Source organism: Cotesia glomerata, linkage group LG9 (genome assembly GCF_020080835.1).
Source record: "Cotesia glomerata isolate CgM1 linkage group LG9, MPM_Cglom_v2.3, whole genome shotgun sequence".
Lineage (NCBI taxonomy): Eukaryota > Metazoa > Arthropoda > Insecta > Hymenoptera > Braconidae > Cotesia > Cotesia glomerata.
In genome coordinates this window covers 10,331,745-10,351,331 of record NC_058166.1, presented here as the reverse complement: position 1 = coordinate 10,351,331, position 19,587 = coordinate 10,331,745, and the positions used below count along the sequence as shown (strand labels likewise).

The 19,587-nt window shown below is 28.7% G+C and overlaps 1 protein-coding gene and 1 long non-coding RNA gene across 5 annotated transcripts in view; one reads left to right on the top strand and one right to left on the bottom strand.

Moving 5' to 3' along the window:
* The window catches only part of LOC123271822 (gamma-aminobutyric acid type B receptor subunit 2), a 432,312-nt gene that overhangs the window by 150,178 nt on the left and 262,547 nt on the right, over window positions 1–19,587 (top strand). The gene's annotated exons all lie outside the window — the stretch shown is intronic.
* On the bottom strand, window positions 3,765–18,359 carry LOC123271944. The gene is made up of 3 exons (XR_006510976.1): window positions 17,881–18,359; window positions 15,136–15,138; window positions 3,765–3,774 (listed from the first exon to the last, which is right to left on the bottom strand). It is a non-coding gene; the product is annotated as an uncharacterized LOC123271944 (long non-coding RNA).

The window sequence follows — 19,587 nt, the reverse complement described above, 5'->3', positions numbered from 1 at the left end:
CAAGAGTTGAAAACAAAATAATCTTCACGAAAATCTAGTTCAATGTTGCCGTCAAATATTAAAAAAAATATAATTAATTAATACAAACGTAAGCTTTAGATAAATTGTTTAAAGTAATAGCTAGTAATTTGAAATATGAAATTTATTTGAGCTAATAAAAATTTATTTTACTTTAAAGATTCCATAATTGAACTTTTTTCGAAACAATATCAATATTCACTACTCAATTACTCTATAGAAAAAAAACTCCAGATTTACTCCGTAAGCGAAGTGTTTTATTTCTTTACTGTTGTACTTCAAGTTACAGGACTAAAAATGTACTACCATCTTCTTACAGAGTAAGTTTATAAGATATTAACTTAAAGTTTTGATCGAATAATAAGTTTTTGTTCCATTTAAAAAATCTATTTTCCACCCGATTCTATTGTAGGTACTTTTCAATGCACTAATTGTGTTGCGTTTGCCAGCAAAAAGTATATACAAATAGTAATAATAAAAAACGTATAAAACCCGTAATAATACCAGAGAGTGGAAAATGACAAGAGGGCGACATGAAAGATAAAAGCGTTTAAAAATAGAGACTTTGAGATGATTGTCAGCTTTTCTACATCACGTTCACGAAGATATTGAATTTTACAAAAAAAACCCCAAGTGAACGCATCAACGAACTAATACATATAGTTATACAAGTATATACTTTGTGAGCAAAGCTTATAGATTTATAAAAAGTACATTATTACCGGCAGTTGTGGTACTTTGTTTTCAATGCAGTTTCCTGGATAATGTATTGACTCGGAAAAAAAAAACAAACATTATTTATTTACAAATAAATTGTAATGTAGAGTTTGTCGTTTAAATTTAAATTTAACTCTACAATTGAATTTAACTTTCCCTAAGTGGTTAATTATTCACCTTGTAAACTTCACTTCCAAGTTTCTTGTAAATGTTTTTAAGCTTCACAAGATGTCAAGTAAATCTAGACAAAGCTGTAGATGATATGCTAATTTTCGCTCGAAATTTTACTTTTTATTGTTATTAATTGCTTGCATGTCATTGTAGTCAAAGTTAACTTCCAAGTTTTTGTTCGTATGAAGTAAATTAATGGTCCTAAAAAAAAAGTAAGGTAATATAAATGTGAGGCTTCACCTGTTTTCCATCACAAAAAATACAAAAATTGATTTATACTTTTTTTCTAGATGTTTAACTTTCTGTCAGATTAATAGTAGAAATAAATTAGATTTCCGGTAGACTCAAAACCGAGAAAATCGGTAACTTCCACCGAAAAAAATTGGTAGCTTCTACCGAAAAAAAAAATCTTTACCGATTATATTTCGGTCGAGGCAACCGATTCCTTTGATAGGGCTATACCGAATTTTTCGGTGGAATTTACCGGTAAAATCCGTTGACTCTATCGAAAATATCGGTTTCAAAAAGAAATTTCAAAATATCGGTTTTAAGGGGGTATTCTAGTGTAGAATTTCAAAAAAATCGATTTTTTTCTTTTATATTTTCAAAGTTTAACTATTTAAGAATATGTCTACGACAGGATTTTTGAAAATTTAAATTATTTTCGGAGCTATAGACATTTTACTGACCCGGCCTCCAAACTGGTTCGGTTGGGTCTAGTCGAACAAAAGACATTAGGGATTCTCCGTCTACCTGAATCTATATTTCTCAGTTAAACCTTTTATCCTTTATATATATGTATAATGTATAATATATATATATATATATATATATATATATATATATATATATATATATATATGTGTGTATGTATTTAGTGTAATATAATAACCCAAGGTGACGTGTCTTTTATATTATTCAGTGTTCACTAACATCCAGCTGCTGGCAGTCAAATCCCAACCTCGAAAACACGTGGACGTATGTGCAGTGATCGAAAGATATTTTGCGAGTAATAATTTTGATTCTTATAAATAAAATGGATAAAAAATCCACAACGAAAAAATATAAGCGTGCAGATCGACCAACAAAACGGAAGTTTCACGGTAATCGGCACACTGTAGAAACAGACACCAGTTTTACTAGCTCATCAGCAGCAAAGTTGAGAAAATCAAACGATGCAGAGGTTACAACAGAAAATAATTATGGCTACTGTGTTTTTGGCACTTTCTTCTCTAGTTTTGTGTGCAAATTGCAATAAAGAAATTAAATTTTCACGAACGACTTACCGTGGAGTAGGTTTTAAAATTACATTACAATGTAGTTGCGAAAATGACCAATATATACCATCATGCCCATTTATTGAAAAATGTTTTGAAGTGAACCGAAAAATAATATTTGCTATGCGGGTTTTGGGAGTTGGCAGGGAAGGAATCAACATCTTCTGTAGTCTGATGGATATTTGTCAAGGAATATCAATCGGGGCTTACTACGCTTGTGTCGAAAATATCCATTTAGCTACATCTGCAGTTTATAATCTTGTCATTTCCAAAGCTGTCAACGAAGAAAAAGATTTAATTTCAGCTTGTGATCCAAATGCAAATCCAACGTAGTTTACAGTTTCTGGTGATGGGACTTGGAAAAAAAGAGGTTTTAATTCTCTATTTGGAGTAACTACACTAGTAGCAAAAAATTGCAAGAAAGTTGTTGATACTGTTGTCAAATCCAGTTTCTGTCAAGGTTGTAATATTTGGAAAAATAAAAAAAATTCAGATATTTCAGCGTATCATGATTGGTATGAGTATCATCAAGAAGTTTGTACCATAAATCATAAAGGAAGTGCCGGCAAAATGGAAGTAGATGCTGTTGTGGAGATGTTCTGTAGATCAGTTGAAAAACACGGAGTGAAATACGTAAAATATATTGGCGATGGTGATACAAAGACATTCAAAGGCATACTCGATATGGATCTGTGTGATAAAGTTTTAGAAATTATAAAACCAATTTATGACAGTTTATCATCAGAGGAATTATTAACTCGATGTTTAGGTACTGAAACTCAAAACAATAATGAGTCTCTAAACTCGTTGACTTGGACTTTCGCGCCGAAACATATTCATTCTGGACCTAAGATAATTGAAATAGCAACATTTCTCGCTGTTTGCATTTTTAATGAAGGTTTCATTCCAATTTAAAAAATGATGACCCTTATGGGAATGAAAATTGGGCCGGAAGCTCATTCATTTGCTGTGAGACGAGACAACGCCCGGATTGAACGCTCCGAAATACGTTCATCCAACGCTTCAAAGGAGGCCAGAACTGCTCGATTGGAAGAGAGAAACGCAGAAAATAGTTTTTTTGAAGTAGAAGAAGGTCTGATGTATGAAGCAGGAATGGCAGATTGAATAAAAGTAAGTATAATATATCATTTCATGACTTTGACAGCGAAAAACTTTACGCGAAACTTTAAATGCGTTTTTCTCAGAACAGACTTTTTCAATATATTTGTCACGATTTCTCGAGTTCTACTGGACCGATTCACTTGAAATTTTCAGAGAATCTTCTTTATAGACCTCTCAAGAATTGGAACTAGCCTCATTCCCAAATTTCAATTTTGACTATTTTTAAAAAATTCGAGAAACTCTAAAAAATGGTAAAAAAAATCGTCTTTTTTTCAAACAGTCGCCATTTTGTCAAAAAATTTTTTTTTCACTCATCGCTAGTTCTCATTCTTGCGACATCATTGCAGATTAATAATCTTTTTTATTTTTTCATTTCAGATGACTAGGAGGGTTGAAATCATGTCAAAACTCATCTGCCAATTTTTTGACGCCCCCCACTTCATCGGCTGCCAGTTTTTTAAATTTTTGACTTTTTTTTTTTTTTTTTTTTTCTGTACTCTTGAAACATTAATAAATAACTGTTAAAAAAATGGATGGTAAAAATATTGATTGCTATTTTTTTACGACACTAAAAATTACCTAAAATTCATGTCTCTACACTAGAATACCCCCTTAAGAAGAAATAGAGATTGGGCATGCAATTAAAAAATAAGCTTGTAATACTAGGGCAAAAATTTCACCTCTTAAACAATTAAATATTTTATCCAGTAAGTTAAGATCAAAGCTTAAATAACTTGCACACAGAAATAACAATAAATTTAAATTGGTTTTTACTGATATACACTGAAAGAAAAAAAATTAACTCGAGTCAAAAGAAAAATTCTTCAACCAAAAAAAATCTTGAAGAGTTTCAATCAAGTAAGATTCACTTAAACCAAGAAAAATTTCTTAGTTTATGAAGTTTTCTGCTCAAATCAAGACGATAAAGTTCTTCGAAATTGTTTTCCTGATTCGAGTTAATTTTTTTTCTGTGTAGAGGCAGGAACACGGGTGAGACAAAAAAAAATCGGTTGAGTTAATTGAACACCAATCGGTAGACGCTACCGATTATTTTTTTCCGTGTATAAGTCTTTGATATTATTGTTCCTTTTCATTATTAAACTGTAAAAAGTCATACATTGTTTTACTCTGAATTCAACGTAGTATTACGAAAAATTAATTTCAATCTTTTAAAACTATAAACATATTTATTCTTCTGAGTCAAAATATTTATTGTAAAGTAAAGCTATTCCTAAGCATACTAAAAGGAAAAAAATCATCAAAATTTTTTACCCAGACAATGACATTTGAAAATATTTTTCTTGTAAAAAGAAGGTCAGACCTGACCGTATCCAAACAGCGAAGGGTTAAGCACAATCACAAAGTGATGAATATCTTAAATAAACCAATAAAATAAAGTTACGCTCCGTTTAAAGATTCATCCACCAGAAAATGATTTAATGATTCAAAATATACTTAGCTGAAAAGAAAAAAAATTTATTTCACCTTTTACCTCATTTCAACTTTGGTAAGCTCTAAGCTGTACCGCATAATATAGTGCATGAGTTTGAGATATTAATCAAGAAAAGTAATAACGGTCAGACGGATGAATATAAATTCTCTTCTCGTAATGTTAGTGAAAACTTTTCGGTGGTTTCCGCGATAAAATTGAAATCATCGTAGTTATAGTAGAAGTAAATGCGCCACAAGTTGACGGAAGCTACCATCCTTCCTTCTATACTTATCATATAATATCTATCTTCATTCATTCATACATGTAGTGATTCGAGTGGATAAATATCCGGTTACTAACTGGTAAGTTATTTGGCTATTTAACCGGTAAAATATTAATTTAAATGATAAATATCTACTTGTGTCGAATGTGTATATATATATAGTTTAGTATACTAAGTTTTAAAGCAATATGGCGTACTGTTCTCTACGTATAATAACTTTTTTTTTGTTAAACAACCATAACTTTTTTGAAAATTGACTTATTGGGATGTTTTTTTGTTTTAATTATTGTTTTAAAATGTTCTTTTTAGAAAAAAAAAAGTCAGAATAATAATTCGGATTCATATTCAACGGTTTTTTTTAAACTTTTGGAAGGAAACGAAAATTTGGGGATGATGCTCATTTTTTATTTTAGATTTTTTGGTTTTTAATAAAAAACCTGTATTTTCAGTGACATTTTTTTTCTTTCTATATTCTTTTTTAAAAATAAAAAAAAATTTTTTTTTCAATGTTTGTTTTTCGTTATACCACTCTTAAAATTTTTCAGCAGATTTGAAAAACTTCAAAATCCGAGAAAAAAAAATCTGGATAACGGTTGACCCTAAAGGCCATCCCTGCAACTTCCCACTAATTCTATATCGAAGCGCTTAAAATTGCACTTATGACGTTTTTGAGCTCTTCGACCTTAAAAATATAATTTATGTGTTATTTTGAGCTCTCCGAGCTCAACGAGTTAGCTGTTCTAGCTGTTCTAAGCTTTTGAGATTTTCGAGCTCAAAAGTCTGATAGAAGTTTAATAAAACAGTATTTTTAGAATTTTCAAACTGCAATAACTTTTGAATGAATAAACCGATTTTTACATGGTTGGCAGAATTCCACGCAGTTTTTTAAATTCTATAATATACTTTTGAACACGAACTGATCGAACTGAAAATCTTAGAGAAATTTGAAAAATTTACTTTTTCCGAATTTTTTCAACAACGATAACTCACGAACCAATCAACCGATTTTCACGTTCTTGGTGGCGATCGACGTGGTTTTTTGGGCTGTAATAATTATTTTAGTTCATCAAATACGATCCGAAATGAAATGCCGAAGTTATGTGAAAAAAACACTTTTTTCGAAATTTTTCGTTTTCGATAACTCTCGAACGAATCAACCAATTTTGACGGGGCTGGTGGCAATCGACGTGATTTTTTAAATTTAAGAGAAGATTAGTTTTTGGAATTGATCAGTGAAGCCGTTTAGAAGTTATTCCGAAAAAACGATTTTTTTTTAATTTTAATTTTGAGATTTCTCAAAATCTAGTGAACCGAATCGATTCAAATTTTCACTAAATTTAATGGCAATGATACTCTTTGGATCGCCACCTATTTCGATCCGATCGGCTGAGCTGTTCAAAAGTTATAAGAGGTTTACCCACACACACACACACACCCCCAAACATACATAAAGCTGCAGTACGGACACCATCGCGGAAATAGTCAGGGAAGCTTCCTGTGACCTTAAAACGTCGAGATTTGATGAAAACTCGATTTTCACAAAACGGGTTGAAACCAATAACTTCCCGATTTTTGAAAATTTTCAATTTTCTTAGCGGGAAGTTAAAATCGAAAATCAAAATAGCAATCATCAAAATTTTTCGAAAGTTTCAAAAAAAACGTTGAATATGAATCAAAATTATTATTTTCTTTTTTTTCTGAAAGTACATTTAAAAACAAAAATTTTCAAAAATAAAAAACATCCCAATAAGTTAATTTTTAATAAAGTTATGGTTATTTAACAAAAAAAAAGATATTTTTATTGAATAACTCGTATTTTTTTTTAGTTGGGTAAGAAAATTTGAAAAAATTTTGAAAATTATTTTCAATAGGGTAGAGAAAGATACGAAAATTTCAGAAAAATCGTCATCATATAAATTTAGCTTATGAGAATGATGAGATGTGAGTCAACTCATCGGTCGTATGGTGTAGGGGTTAGTTACCCATCTGTCAAGCGCGCGGTTCGGGTTCGAATCTCGGTTAGAACGGATACGATTTTCACTTTATTTCTATAATTAGCGAATGTTAGGTCTAAATTAAGAATTAAACGGTCAAAATTTGCGATAGCTCTTCATCAAAAATAAAATTAAAATATGACACTGAAATTATGGTTCTGATATACGCGTCATCGTAGTCGAAAAAATCTAAAACCATAATTTCAACCTATAACTCCTCCAGTAGGTTGTGGAGGCTCAAAATATGTTTTTAATTTTGACTCGGGAATTCATATATAAATTACTAATAAGATAAAAGAGTATAATATTTGTTAATAAGACAAAAGAGTATACTCATTGAAAATTGTATGATTATAGTCTTATATAATGGCTTTCTATTATGTTGAATTAATATAAGTCCAATGAGTCTTAACAGTTGATTACAAAAAAAATTTTGTTCCCGCGCGATTACAATGGTGTATACGGTTTTCACTGAATTAAAAATTTGATTTTGATACGAATAGCATTTGCTAAGTTTTTTAAACTTAGTTTAAGTAATAAAAGTATATATTATATTTGGCTATTTTTAAATACACATTTAATTTCCCAAACAATTTTCCATATGTGCATTTTTATGTTCTTTTACAACCGTCATTCCTTGGTAAAATTAAATACAAAAATTATAATGATTTTTAGTTGTATTAATTTCGCTTATGTCTGAAAAAAATGAAAATTAAGTTAGCCGTCATCTAAAAATTTTTAGAATTTCTTTTTATTGAAAAATTATTATAAAAAATAAAAAAATTTCATTCGTAAAAATTTGAAAAGCTGTGTTTAAAAAATATTTTTGTTCTAATTTAATTATTGAAAACAAATAAAAATTAAAAACGTCAGCTAACATTAGTAATATAAAAAAAACAATAAAATGCCTGCCACGGATTCGAACCTGGGTTAAAGAATTTCAAATTCTTACGTTCAACCAACTTTGCTATAACAGACCTTCAGAAAAAAGGTCGTATTTCAATACTAAAGCTGCACTTGACGAGATCCGCGAATAACCTCAATCAATTTTTATTGGCATAATAACTAACTTTTTATCATTTATCATTTTTAACTATTTATTAACTTAATATTATTGAAAGATAATAGATAATTGCTAGTAATTTTAGTCTACATTGTACACATCCTCAATCGCACACCCACGGAACAAAATTAACTACTTTGGTTATTTATCCAGTAAATAACCTGCTGAAAATTGGTAAAATAAGTAAAATATTTATTTTACCGGTAAATTCTCTTCCCTACCTGTAACTCTACGTCGTTGAGCTCTGAGAGCTAAACGTTATTTACCTCTCACAACTCTACAGGATCGTTCTAAGACTATAACAAATTTTTGGCAGTCTGCTTAATAATTTTTTTTACGATTTAGTATTGATAATTTAATAAATAAATGCGGCAGAACGAATTTATATTACCAGCAATAATTGTATATGACAAATAAGAATAGTATTATAATAGAAATAAAATAATAATAGAACTTATATTACAAATAAAAATTATTTGTAAAATAAAAATATGGTCGTCACAAAATTATCTGATTTTTTTAATTATATCAATAAATATTGGACATAAAATCACTACCGTATATGCACACGAAAAGATAAATAAACGAAAACAAATTTTATTTTGTGTTAAATGGGGTCTTTTTAATGTATTCCGATAACTTATTACTTAATATCACAATATATTCAACTAATGAATTAAATTAACAGTCACTGCAAATGAACCTTGAAAAACCATAAATACAAAACCGTTCTAACGAAATTCAATTTAACAAAAAAAATACCCATTTCTTTAAATAAATAAACTGGAATCTTACTTGTCCTCATCTATTTTTAATAATATGGATAAGTAACAAAATAATTATGTTTGTCATTTTGAAAGGTTATGAAATATGTCAGCTCACTCCACTACTGCGCAACGTTAAGCTCTCCCAACTATACCGTTGGTCTCTCAGAACTATCCCGTTGAGCTCTGAGAGCGCAACAACATTTAGTTATCAGAATTAAATAAAATTTTGTTACTGTAACTCTACAATGAACAGTAAATTGTGTATAGTTGTGGTAACTCTACAGTTAGGTTACCAGAACGAAATTTTTTTTTCCGTGTACACTTAATTGTTACATTAAATCAAGTTTTACATAAAGATAATAGATGGAAAATTTTCGTAGCTGCCTTTAGAGTGCTGGAAAAAAATGATACTCAAGTAAAATTAGAGATGTTAATTTAATGTAAATTGTAGCTTATTGTTTCATAAGCTGTGAGATGCATTTGATGGAATTGAGATACGATCTGTTATTGGGAAGTTCTTAAAAGATAAATCTGTAAAAGTAACTATTTGTCTTCACTTTTGAAATTTTGTGTTAAATACAAACTCTGTTCTATCTGTGTTCTATTTTATAAATCAGTTAATACAATTAGAATGACATTTATAACAGCAGTTCAACAAAACCACCAAAAAATTAAAACGTTGAGCTAGCTTCTATCTTAATAGTTAAATTTAAAACTTTGCAATGGTTTCAATTGATTTCTTCTAAGATTTCATCTTCATTCTTGAATCACGAGCGCAAATAACAAACTTTAAAAGTTGCCTTTCTTTTCAATGTTCTGCCAAAAAATAATCAGAATTTAGATTTGAAATGATTCACCGGCAAGATTAAAAACCTTATACCTAAAAACATTCCACGATTCGAGTACTTTCAACTACTGCTGAAATAATATAATTTTGCTCGGTAAACTATACGCTTATTGATTTGTTTTCGAGACTCAAGATAGAATACTACTAAAAAAGAATAAAATACATCAGGATGATTTTATTTTCTAAAATGTTTTTGTCAAGTTGTATATTCTCGAGTTGAAGAAACAAGAGACGTAAGATAAATAAAAATAAAAAAAAAAGTGTATCGACGAAACTATTACTACAACTTGTATCTTTACGACACGAGGGGATTCGAGACCGGGGATTTTGGGGAGATCGTTGAATTACTCAAGTAGCAGCAAAGGGAGTGTAAAAGTTTGGCCGAATATAGTACATAGTACACGGAATACACTTCTGTTGGGGGTGAACTGATTTAAAACCTCAAAATGCCGAATAGAAAATAAAAAAATAGGGCGAAATAAAAGTTACGTTAAAGTGAGTTGAGGACAAAAAAAGTTAAATAAAAGACTGATGGAGAGTAGAGGAATGAAACAACGAAATAGTATTATATATAAAGTTAAGAAAAAGTAAAGTCTTATCTGAGTTTCTTAACTAATATCGAGAAAAATTGCAACTCCCTTCAGTCGAAAAAAAAGTTGGTAATTGTTTAAAATGATTAATGTCTTATACGGTTAAACTTTTTAATTTGTTATAAATTAAATCCTTTTTAATTTCCTTATTTTTTACAGAGATTAGACTCGCACGATAAATCTTGTTGATTGAATTCTTACGTAATTCTTTTAATTGAGAAAAATTTTGTGTAAAGTATGTGTTATGTTAATTGCTTGCGATTTTTAAGGATTTATTAAGAAGTATTTCTGTAAAATTTTTAATTGAAAGAAAATATTTGGTTCAAGAAAAAAGTAGTTCTAAAGATAACCAGTTGGCTTGATTTAAAAATTTTTCGTTTTTCTTAGCTTAAGAAATTTGACATCTTTGATCGAAAATATATTATCTTCCATCGATACAAACAAATTCTTTACGAAATGAATTATTAGCGTACGAAGTAGGAATTCGAAAGTCATGCGAGTTGTTAGACTAAAATAATAAGTTTTAATGAAGTGAAATAAGTTTATTTGCAAAATTATTAACGAATACTTCAAACAATTTATTTCAAGTTTAAGTTGGTAAATATTAATTATTTTCCTGTCTAAGGCTACGCAAAGAATACAGCTCCTAATTCTAATTAACTTTAAAACCCTAAGTTTTTGGTTAATGGTGACGCACTATGATTGTTAAAACTAGGGTAAGTGTGGGTATTACTGCAGTTTTTTTTGTAAGTCTCACTTCGAAAGCATTTTTATAAAATTTTCTCAAGATAATAATAACTTTTTTTTTTAACCAAAAGTTTGACTCATTATTAACCCAAAATAAAATCAACAATGAGAGAAACAAATATTTTCGTTAAATAATAAGCATTTAAAAAGAAGTCTAAATGCATGTATTACTGCAGGTCTTAAAGTAGCTTGCTCCTATTACTGCGTGTCCGTTACTGCAACTGATCCAGTTACTGCGTACCTATTACTGCAGAACGGCTATATTTTAGGATTTACTTAAAAATGAACAAAAACTTATCAAAAATAAAATTTATTAGTTTAATGTAATAACAAGAATTCTTCATAATCTAAATAATAAGTAACACAGCCTTAACGTATTATTAATTAACCAGAATTCGTAAATTTTAATTGATGTAATCTTACAATCTACTGATTATTGCTTTCCTGGACTTGCCTCGACTTCTTATTTTTTTGTTTATTAACTTTTGATTTTTTATTAATTTTATCCATAGTTTATTTTTCACTTCGAGACAACTTGATTCACGCACTTATTTAAAGGTTAGAATAGCCGTGTTTACGTCCGCAGTAATAGATACAGACATATACAAATAGACGCGCTTCTATTACTGCAGTCGACTGAGAAAATTGCAGTAATACACGCACATGCGGTTTCTCGGTACCAATTACTGCATACTTAATTAAATAAATTTTACCGATCAAAATGTAATTTTTATTAATTATTTGATTCTAAAAAAGGGTTATCTAACTTCTAAATGTAAAAAATATATCAATTAGGTAATTTATATAAAGAAAAAGATTTTTTACGACCACCTCTTTTTACACTGAAAATCTTAAAAAAGATAAAATTATTCACTTCTGTAACTACTTAATTTTTATTAATTAATAACAAATTGAATAATTGTCATACATATAAAACCACTATGCAGTTATTTTCCGAAAGGTTTAAATTAACAGAAATAATTTTTTTTTTAATCAAAAAAGTCATAACCCATTTATTGATAATTAAAACAAGAAAATCTTCAGTAATACCTACACCTGCAGTAATACCCACACTTCCCTAGTAGAAATGAAATCAAGTTTTTAGCCAGTAACTGGCCAGTTTTACTAGACTTAAACCAGTAACTGGCCAGTGTAATATCAAGTTTCTGTCTAGTAACTGGCCAGTTTTACTAGAGATCTAACAAAACATGGCGGCTTTAGTGAAACTGTCAGTTTCGAATTCTGAGGTTATTAGGCGTTATTAAAATTGTCAAATAAATTCAAAATAATGTTTAATAAACGATATGATATAAAAAAGTTTCATTTATGTGTACATTATAAAATAGATAACATCATTAGACTGATAGACTAATAATAAATCTAACAATAGAATAAGAAAATAATTATTTTGAATTGGAGATTTGTTTTTAATGCCCACAGTCGCAATTTATATATTGTGTCATTTTTTTTCACTGCATCCATTTTGAAATATATACTGGAAATTATTTACACGTTAATAAACACTAATTTTGATTGATTTATACTGTTTTTTAATAATAATAATTACAATAATGATGCGTACAGGTTAACAAAAAAAATAAACAAACATACACACACTAGTAAAGATACACTGTCGGTGTAACTAATGTTTATGACTTAGTTGTAGGTGGCGCGATTTCAAGTTTTTACTCGATATCACTGGCCAGTTACTGGTTTATATCCAGTGAAAACTCGATTATTTCTACTAGGGTTACCGTATTTTAATCTTTCTATATTTCTCAATACATTATATTTCTATTTTAATTGTATTTTAATACAGCATAGGTATTTATAACTTAAAGTATATTATATCAAAGCCATAGATCTCAAATGCCATGGACAATGGACATATACAGAGATTGTATATCTTTTATTACATTAATAAATTAAATATAGAAAAAAATATTAATTATCATTATTAAAACATTTGACTTTTTGGAAGATTAAATCAATTAAAAATCTTCTACTCTGCATTAACTCCACAAATCACTCCCCAAATTTTCTGCAGTGGATTTTTTATGAAACAGAGAACAAAATAAATCTGAGGGTTGTTAATGTTTTCAAAACAAATTTGTAATATCTTCAATAAATGTTAACTTGTATCTTACTTATTAAGAACGAAATTATAGCGTGAAATCTAGGTTATTTTGTTTAAAAATAGTAGTGTTTTATTGAGTTAGTAAAATTGTTGAAAGGCGAATTTGTTCTTTTTATTTTCTTCATTTTCTTGATTAAATTCGTCAATTTTGAATTCATTCAAACTTAAAACCTCAAAACAAGAGTCAAATTTTGAAAAAGAATATTTTTTCAGGATCAAGTTTTTTTTTCAACATAGTGCGAGCGAGTTATCATTGAGTTTCTACTTTTTTTTGAGTTTCTTTTTTCTCAAAGAAAATTGATGACTTCATAGGAAAAAAAAATAAATTTTTAATTAAAAAAAAACATTTTTCCTGATTTGAAAAAAAAAAAATTTTTTTAGTTAAATCAAATTTTATTGAGCAGTAAACATTTTTTTGCTCCAAGAAAAAGTTTACTTGGGTTAAAAATGTTATAATCTTCCTATCAATTTTCGTAGTTCAAATGAAATTTTTATCTTATGTTTTAATAATAATTCATTACAAAATGGTCGTTTAATTTTCTGAAAAAATTAGTGAAGTTATAAAAATAAAAGTTTTTTATTCAAATTAATAATGATAATGGGTCAAGTAAATATTTTTCAGTTTACAGACCATTTCTTCGCCTAACTTTTTTTACCGCCTTTCCTTTCTTTTTGAGAAATAAAAAATAATAGCTGATAAGAAAAAGAAAAATCCTTTGAAAGCTTTTCTCTGAAGAGATTTTAAAAAAAACCTGGTATTTTTACAGATTTATTATTTTTCTTAAAGACTAGAAAATCTTCTTTTGATTTTTTCTGAAATAAGAAAATTTTTAATTATTCTATTGGTTTTTAAATTATTGATAAAGAGCCCAATAAATTTATTGATAAAATTATCAAACATCTTGGAAAAAAAAAGTTATTTTTTGCTGCGTCTATTGAGGCGGGACCAATCTCCTATCGATAATTTTGAACCAGTGTAAAAATAATTAAACAGTGTGCTAATTTGAATCAGGCTCCATAAATTGCAGCTACCAAATGGAAGAAAAAGCTCCTTAGAAGAAAGAGTAACTTGTGAGAAAATGAATGAAAAAATGTTGAATAGCTCGGGTTGGATAAAACGTTCAAAAGCGAAATAAAACTTTGTGCTCACTGTTATTACTGCCTTGAAAGATTACTCAATCCAGCTATACAGAAACTTGATCGCTTTTTGCTGGGTTGAACTCTCGGAATGTTTGACCACCGAGCACCGAGCAATTGAATTTCCTCCTTTTTACCACTCTTTTTTTTTATATTATCTTGAGCTGTACTAGTGAATGTATTCTGCCTCCGCTGATTTTATCCTTCAACCCTCATACTGTTCGTCTTAGAACTGAGCCATAAATTATATTTACTCATTTTAGGGACGGTCTTATCTGTGGGAGTTACTGAGGAATAGAGCTTTTGAAAAAATAGCTTTGATTGCCTATCGACCCGTATAGAAGCGATGTATTTCATTCTTTTGTGAGTGCGTCATTTCCTTAGGATTATCATATGTCAATTAAACATAACTAAAAATGATCTTTCTGAATTTACTCAGAATTAAAGATAGTTTTCTGTACAATTTTATATTTTTTAACGAAAAAAATATTTTTTCATCTACAAAATCCAAATTAAAATCATTTAAATTGAGAGTGACCTAAAAATGTCTTCTTGTATGGGAGTTTTTATTTAATTTATATTACATCTTTTAAATATTAAAATTAAAAAAATCATGCACATTATTACTCTGAATTTAACGTATTTTCTGATTAGTTTCTTCTTCTTGTTAAAAAAAAATTTTTCTACCAAGAAAGTCGAATGTAAAATCCTCAAAATTGGGAATAATGAAAAATTTTATTCTCATATACATGAATCTTCATTTAATTATTATTATTATACTTCTAAATTACCGAAATTATAGAATGCATACGTCTATTTACTCAGAATTCAACGTACTTTTCTGTGCATTTATTTTTTTTTTTACTAAAGATATTTTTTCAGCACCAAGATCCATTTTAAAATGTTTCAATTTCATGGTGATTGAAAATCATCTTCCTGTATACTAATTTTTGTTTATTTATTATTACTTCTTAAAATAATTAAAATTTATAATTCCAACCAATTTTTATTTTATAAAAAAAATTTTATCACTTACAAAATCCAATTTAAAACCAACCAAATTAATAGTGATTCAAACTGATCTTCCTTCGTATTACGGGTGTGCGAATAATTCGAACTTACGAATTATTTGTGACGTAATAATAATCGAATATTAATATTCGATTCGAAACTCGAATCGAATAATTCAAAAGTGCCCGAATAATTCGAAAAATTTCAGAGTTTGTTATGTTCGATATTCAAATATGAAATTAACAATTAATATACATTTTACTAGCTGTTATCTGCCCGCTCCGCTGGGCGCTTTATAGAATTGCATTTTTTGATCTAGACTTGAAATTTTATTGGATTATTGTATTGACTTGCATGAATTGAAAATTTCATCGAAATGGCATTTACCTTCTATGCATGTGATTATTCTAGCTAATATTCATTGTAACATAATTTGCAATCACTATAACATTTCCGTGGCTTTCTTACAAAAATAAATAATAATTGACACATAGAAAAAATTTGAAATGAACATTGGAAGTTTCAGTTAAAGTAATGTAAATTGAGTAATTGTTTTCTCCAGGTAATTGATTTTTAATCAAAAAGTATATTATTCATAATTAGAATATGTTTATACACGATGTAATGGAATTCAAATCGGAAACAATAGCAAATCCACTAATATTTCGATGATTTGCGAATTGTTTAAATTATTAGGGAATTCTTCGAAAATTTTCGAATTATTCGTCGAATTTCGATTCGAACGACATTCGCACACCCCTACTTCATATAAATTTTTGTTTATTAATTGTCACCTTACAAATACATCAAAAAGTTATTCTCAAATTTACTCAGAATTTAACCTGTTTTCGTGCACAATTTTCCTTTTTCGCAAAAAAAAAATTTTCTTCATCCACAAAATGTAATTATTAGTTTTTCCAATTCATACACTGTAAAAAAAAACCGGTGTGAGTCCATGCGGTGTACGGTGTTAAAAATTCCGGTGTTAAATTCAACACCGAAATCGGTGTAGCAGTAACACCGTTCGCGGTGTAAATATTTTTTTTCGGTGTTAAATCGATGTTATAAATTTTCCGGTGTTGATAATATTTTAACTAACACAATTTTTATAATTAAACTTTTTATGTTTAATAATTAAAAATAAATAATCAAAAAAAGTTAATATTTAATTTAGAAAGTTTAAAATAATAAAATATTCAGTCGATAAATAATGAAATAATGGTGTGAAATTCTCTCGATGTAAATTTTCGATCCGTGTTACTTTAACACCATTATTAAAGGACAATTTTAGAACATCATATAAATAATCGTACACTGTAAAAAATCCGGAGTGAATGGGGAGTGAATTTCACTCCCATCACTCGGAGTTCCGGAGTGAAGTAATTAATCACTCCGCGTAGGAAGTGAATCCGGAGTTTTTATTTGCGGAGTAATTTCAGAGTGATTTCGAATTTCACTCCGAAAAACATCCGCGTTCGGAGTTTTTAAAATAAATAAAATAAGGATGAATTTTCGTTCTACAAAAAAAATCTCAAAATTAATCTTTATATATATATATATATATATATATATATATATATATATATATATATATATATATAATTAATCTTTATATATATATATATATATATATATATTTCTTCTGTGCGTGTGTTTGTCTCTGAACTTCTCCTAAACGGCTGGACCGATTTTAATGAAATTTATTGTGTGTTTTCCGGTAGATTCCAGAATGGTTTAGATTCACAATTCAGTCCACGAGAAAATGTTTATTTAATAGATTTTTTATTTATAAATTGTTGTTGACCTTGACTACCCACATGCACTTTTCATATATTTTATAAATATCATATATATAAGATATATGAAAAAATTCATGTGGGTACTTAAATGAAAGGTCTCGATGAGTATAAAATCATAATGGACTTATATTTATGAAAATGTTAATAATTAACGAATGATAATGTATTTTGTTAACTAATGATGTTTTTAACGATATAAGCTCATTCCGATCTTACACTTATCAAGAGCTTTCATTTGAATACCCACATGCATTTTTGATATATTTTTCATATATATATATATATAGGTCATTCCACCAAATAAGAACATTTTTACGGGGCGACCCTCGCGGATTATGTTTAAAATTTATGGAGGTGTTCTCTATCATAAGACAAAAATTCCCTGAGAGTTTTAGCTCTTAATACGCAGCGGTCTTGAAGTTATGATTTTTTGAAATTTTGGAAAAAATTTTTTTTCAACTTTTTCGTCAATTTTTCTGATGTGAAAAACATTTTTAAACAAAATCGACAAACATTGTATTTTGTAGGAAAAATTCTCAGCTTTTGAATGAAAATATTTATTTTTTCATAAACTCATCAGAAGACCCTTAAAAATCGAATTAAAGTGGAAAAATTGATTTTTTCTGTGTGCAGCCCAAAATTCTTCAAATTTGAATTTTTTTCTGAAAGCTGAGAGTTTTTTACACAAAATATAGCGTTTTGCCGATGTGCATATTTTTTGTTTCGTCACAATTAAATTAAACGCAAATTCATTATAATTAAAAATACTTTTATTTTTGAACTTTTTTGAGATGTGGACACAGTTTTAATGAAAGCATAACCAATTTCATCTTTTAAAGGCACAAAAGTGTGTAATGACTGTGTACCTTTCACCGTTTTCGATTGAGAATATCGTATGTCTAACACATTTTTTTTTTATTAAATAATCGTCATTAGCTATAAAAGTAAAGTCAACGCTTGTAAAATTTTTCGTTCCCCAGGAAAACAAATCTTGTGGTTTCAGTATATGCTCTTTATTGTTCATTTGTAATGAAGCTCTAGCAGCATATCGTTTTAATGAACCCGCAAGACCATCGCATGGTCCTTTGCCATGGGCAGTTGCAAAAAAATGCCACTCAGCGTTGATTTCGAAGTCAGCATAATGATAACATAAGTTTGTAAATGCTTTCTTGTTTTTGAATTGTTGTGGAGCTCCATCAGAGAAGTAAAAAATCGTATTGATGACAGCAAACTTCTTTATAAGAAAGGCAATCAATTGCTCTTGAAATAAATAAATTAAAACTGTGTCGTGCTTAAGACAATCTGAAATACCAACAAAGCTCAAATGCTTAATAGTATCATTTTCGTTATAATAAATCACCATTGGAAATATAGTAGCTTGATCATTATTCCAATGAAAGCCTTGAGCTGCTTCCTGCACAACGAATGCATAATTTTCCGCAAAGTCAAATACTACGGCGAATTCCCCGCTCTTTAAATTTAGTTTTGTATCAAAAAAAAATCGACTTTGTGTTTTCGCAATAAAATCACGTTTCAAAAGCTTATCAAGTTGCGTCACTAAAGTCTCGATGAAGTCTTCGGAATCTGAAGTAACATTCACAATAGTACAACGGTCTGTTGATGTCCACATTTTATATTGGATTTCATTAACATCAGATTCATTAAACGACACACGAAAATAATCAGCGATTTCTTCATTATTTGGACAACTATTGCACATTCTGGAAAAGCACGATTCTTTTGGATTGTTACAAACTAATTTATTTAATAAATTTTTGTAAATTGGCTGAGATTCTACAACCCAATCGGTGTTTTTCGCAAATTTTGGAAAATTACATCCTAAATGGAATAAATGTAATAAGATTAATAACTAGTTTTAGTACAATTATAGAGAATGTCAAAAACACAAGTACCTTCTAACATCAATTTTACATTTTGATGAATAGTACAAACACATACGACATGTGTACCACTACTTCCAGCAAGAATACAATAAGTAGGCCTCAAACTAGCGAATTTAGAAAATCCAATTGCCACTGAATTATATTGCGCTTTGAAGCTTTGGTACAATTCTTTTAAATTACAAAGAATCAACTTTTTTTGTACCCTAGTTCGATTTCCATCACAATCCTTCACAGATTTAAAATCTTTCATGCCCGCTAATTGTTTTGAGTTTTCTTCGCTTTCATAAAAATCAATGACAAGTTTTTTTACATCTAACTTAAGCGGCTGATTGCCTGGAACTTTTGTGGGATTCAAAGTATTAGTAGTCATTTCACCAGAGTCTAAATCAACATTCTCAGATTCACTGATATCATTTTTAAGATTCAGTACCATTTTTCGAGAACAGTTAAATTCAGATGCTATACGACTGACTTCCCAACTGTCGGGTAAAATTGAAAGCAGCTTCTTTTTTATTCATCTGTAAAGCAAACGATCGATCGTATTAATATGAAAAAATGAAGATATTTTAAA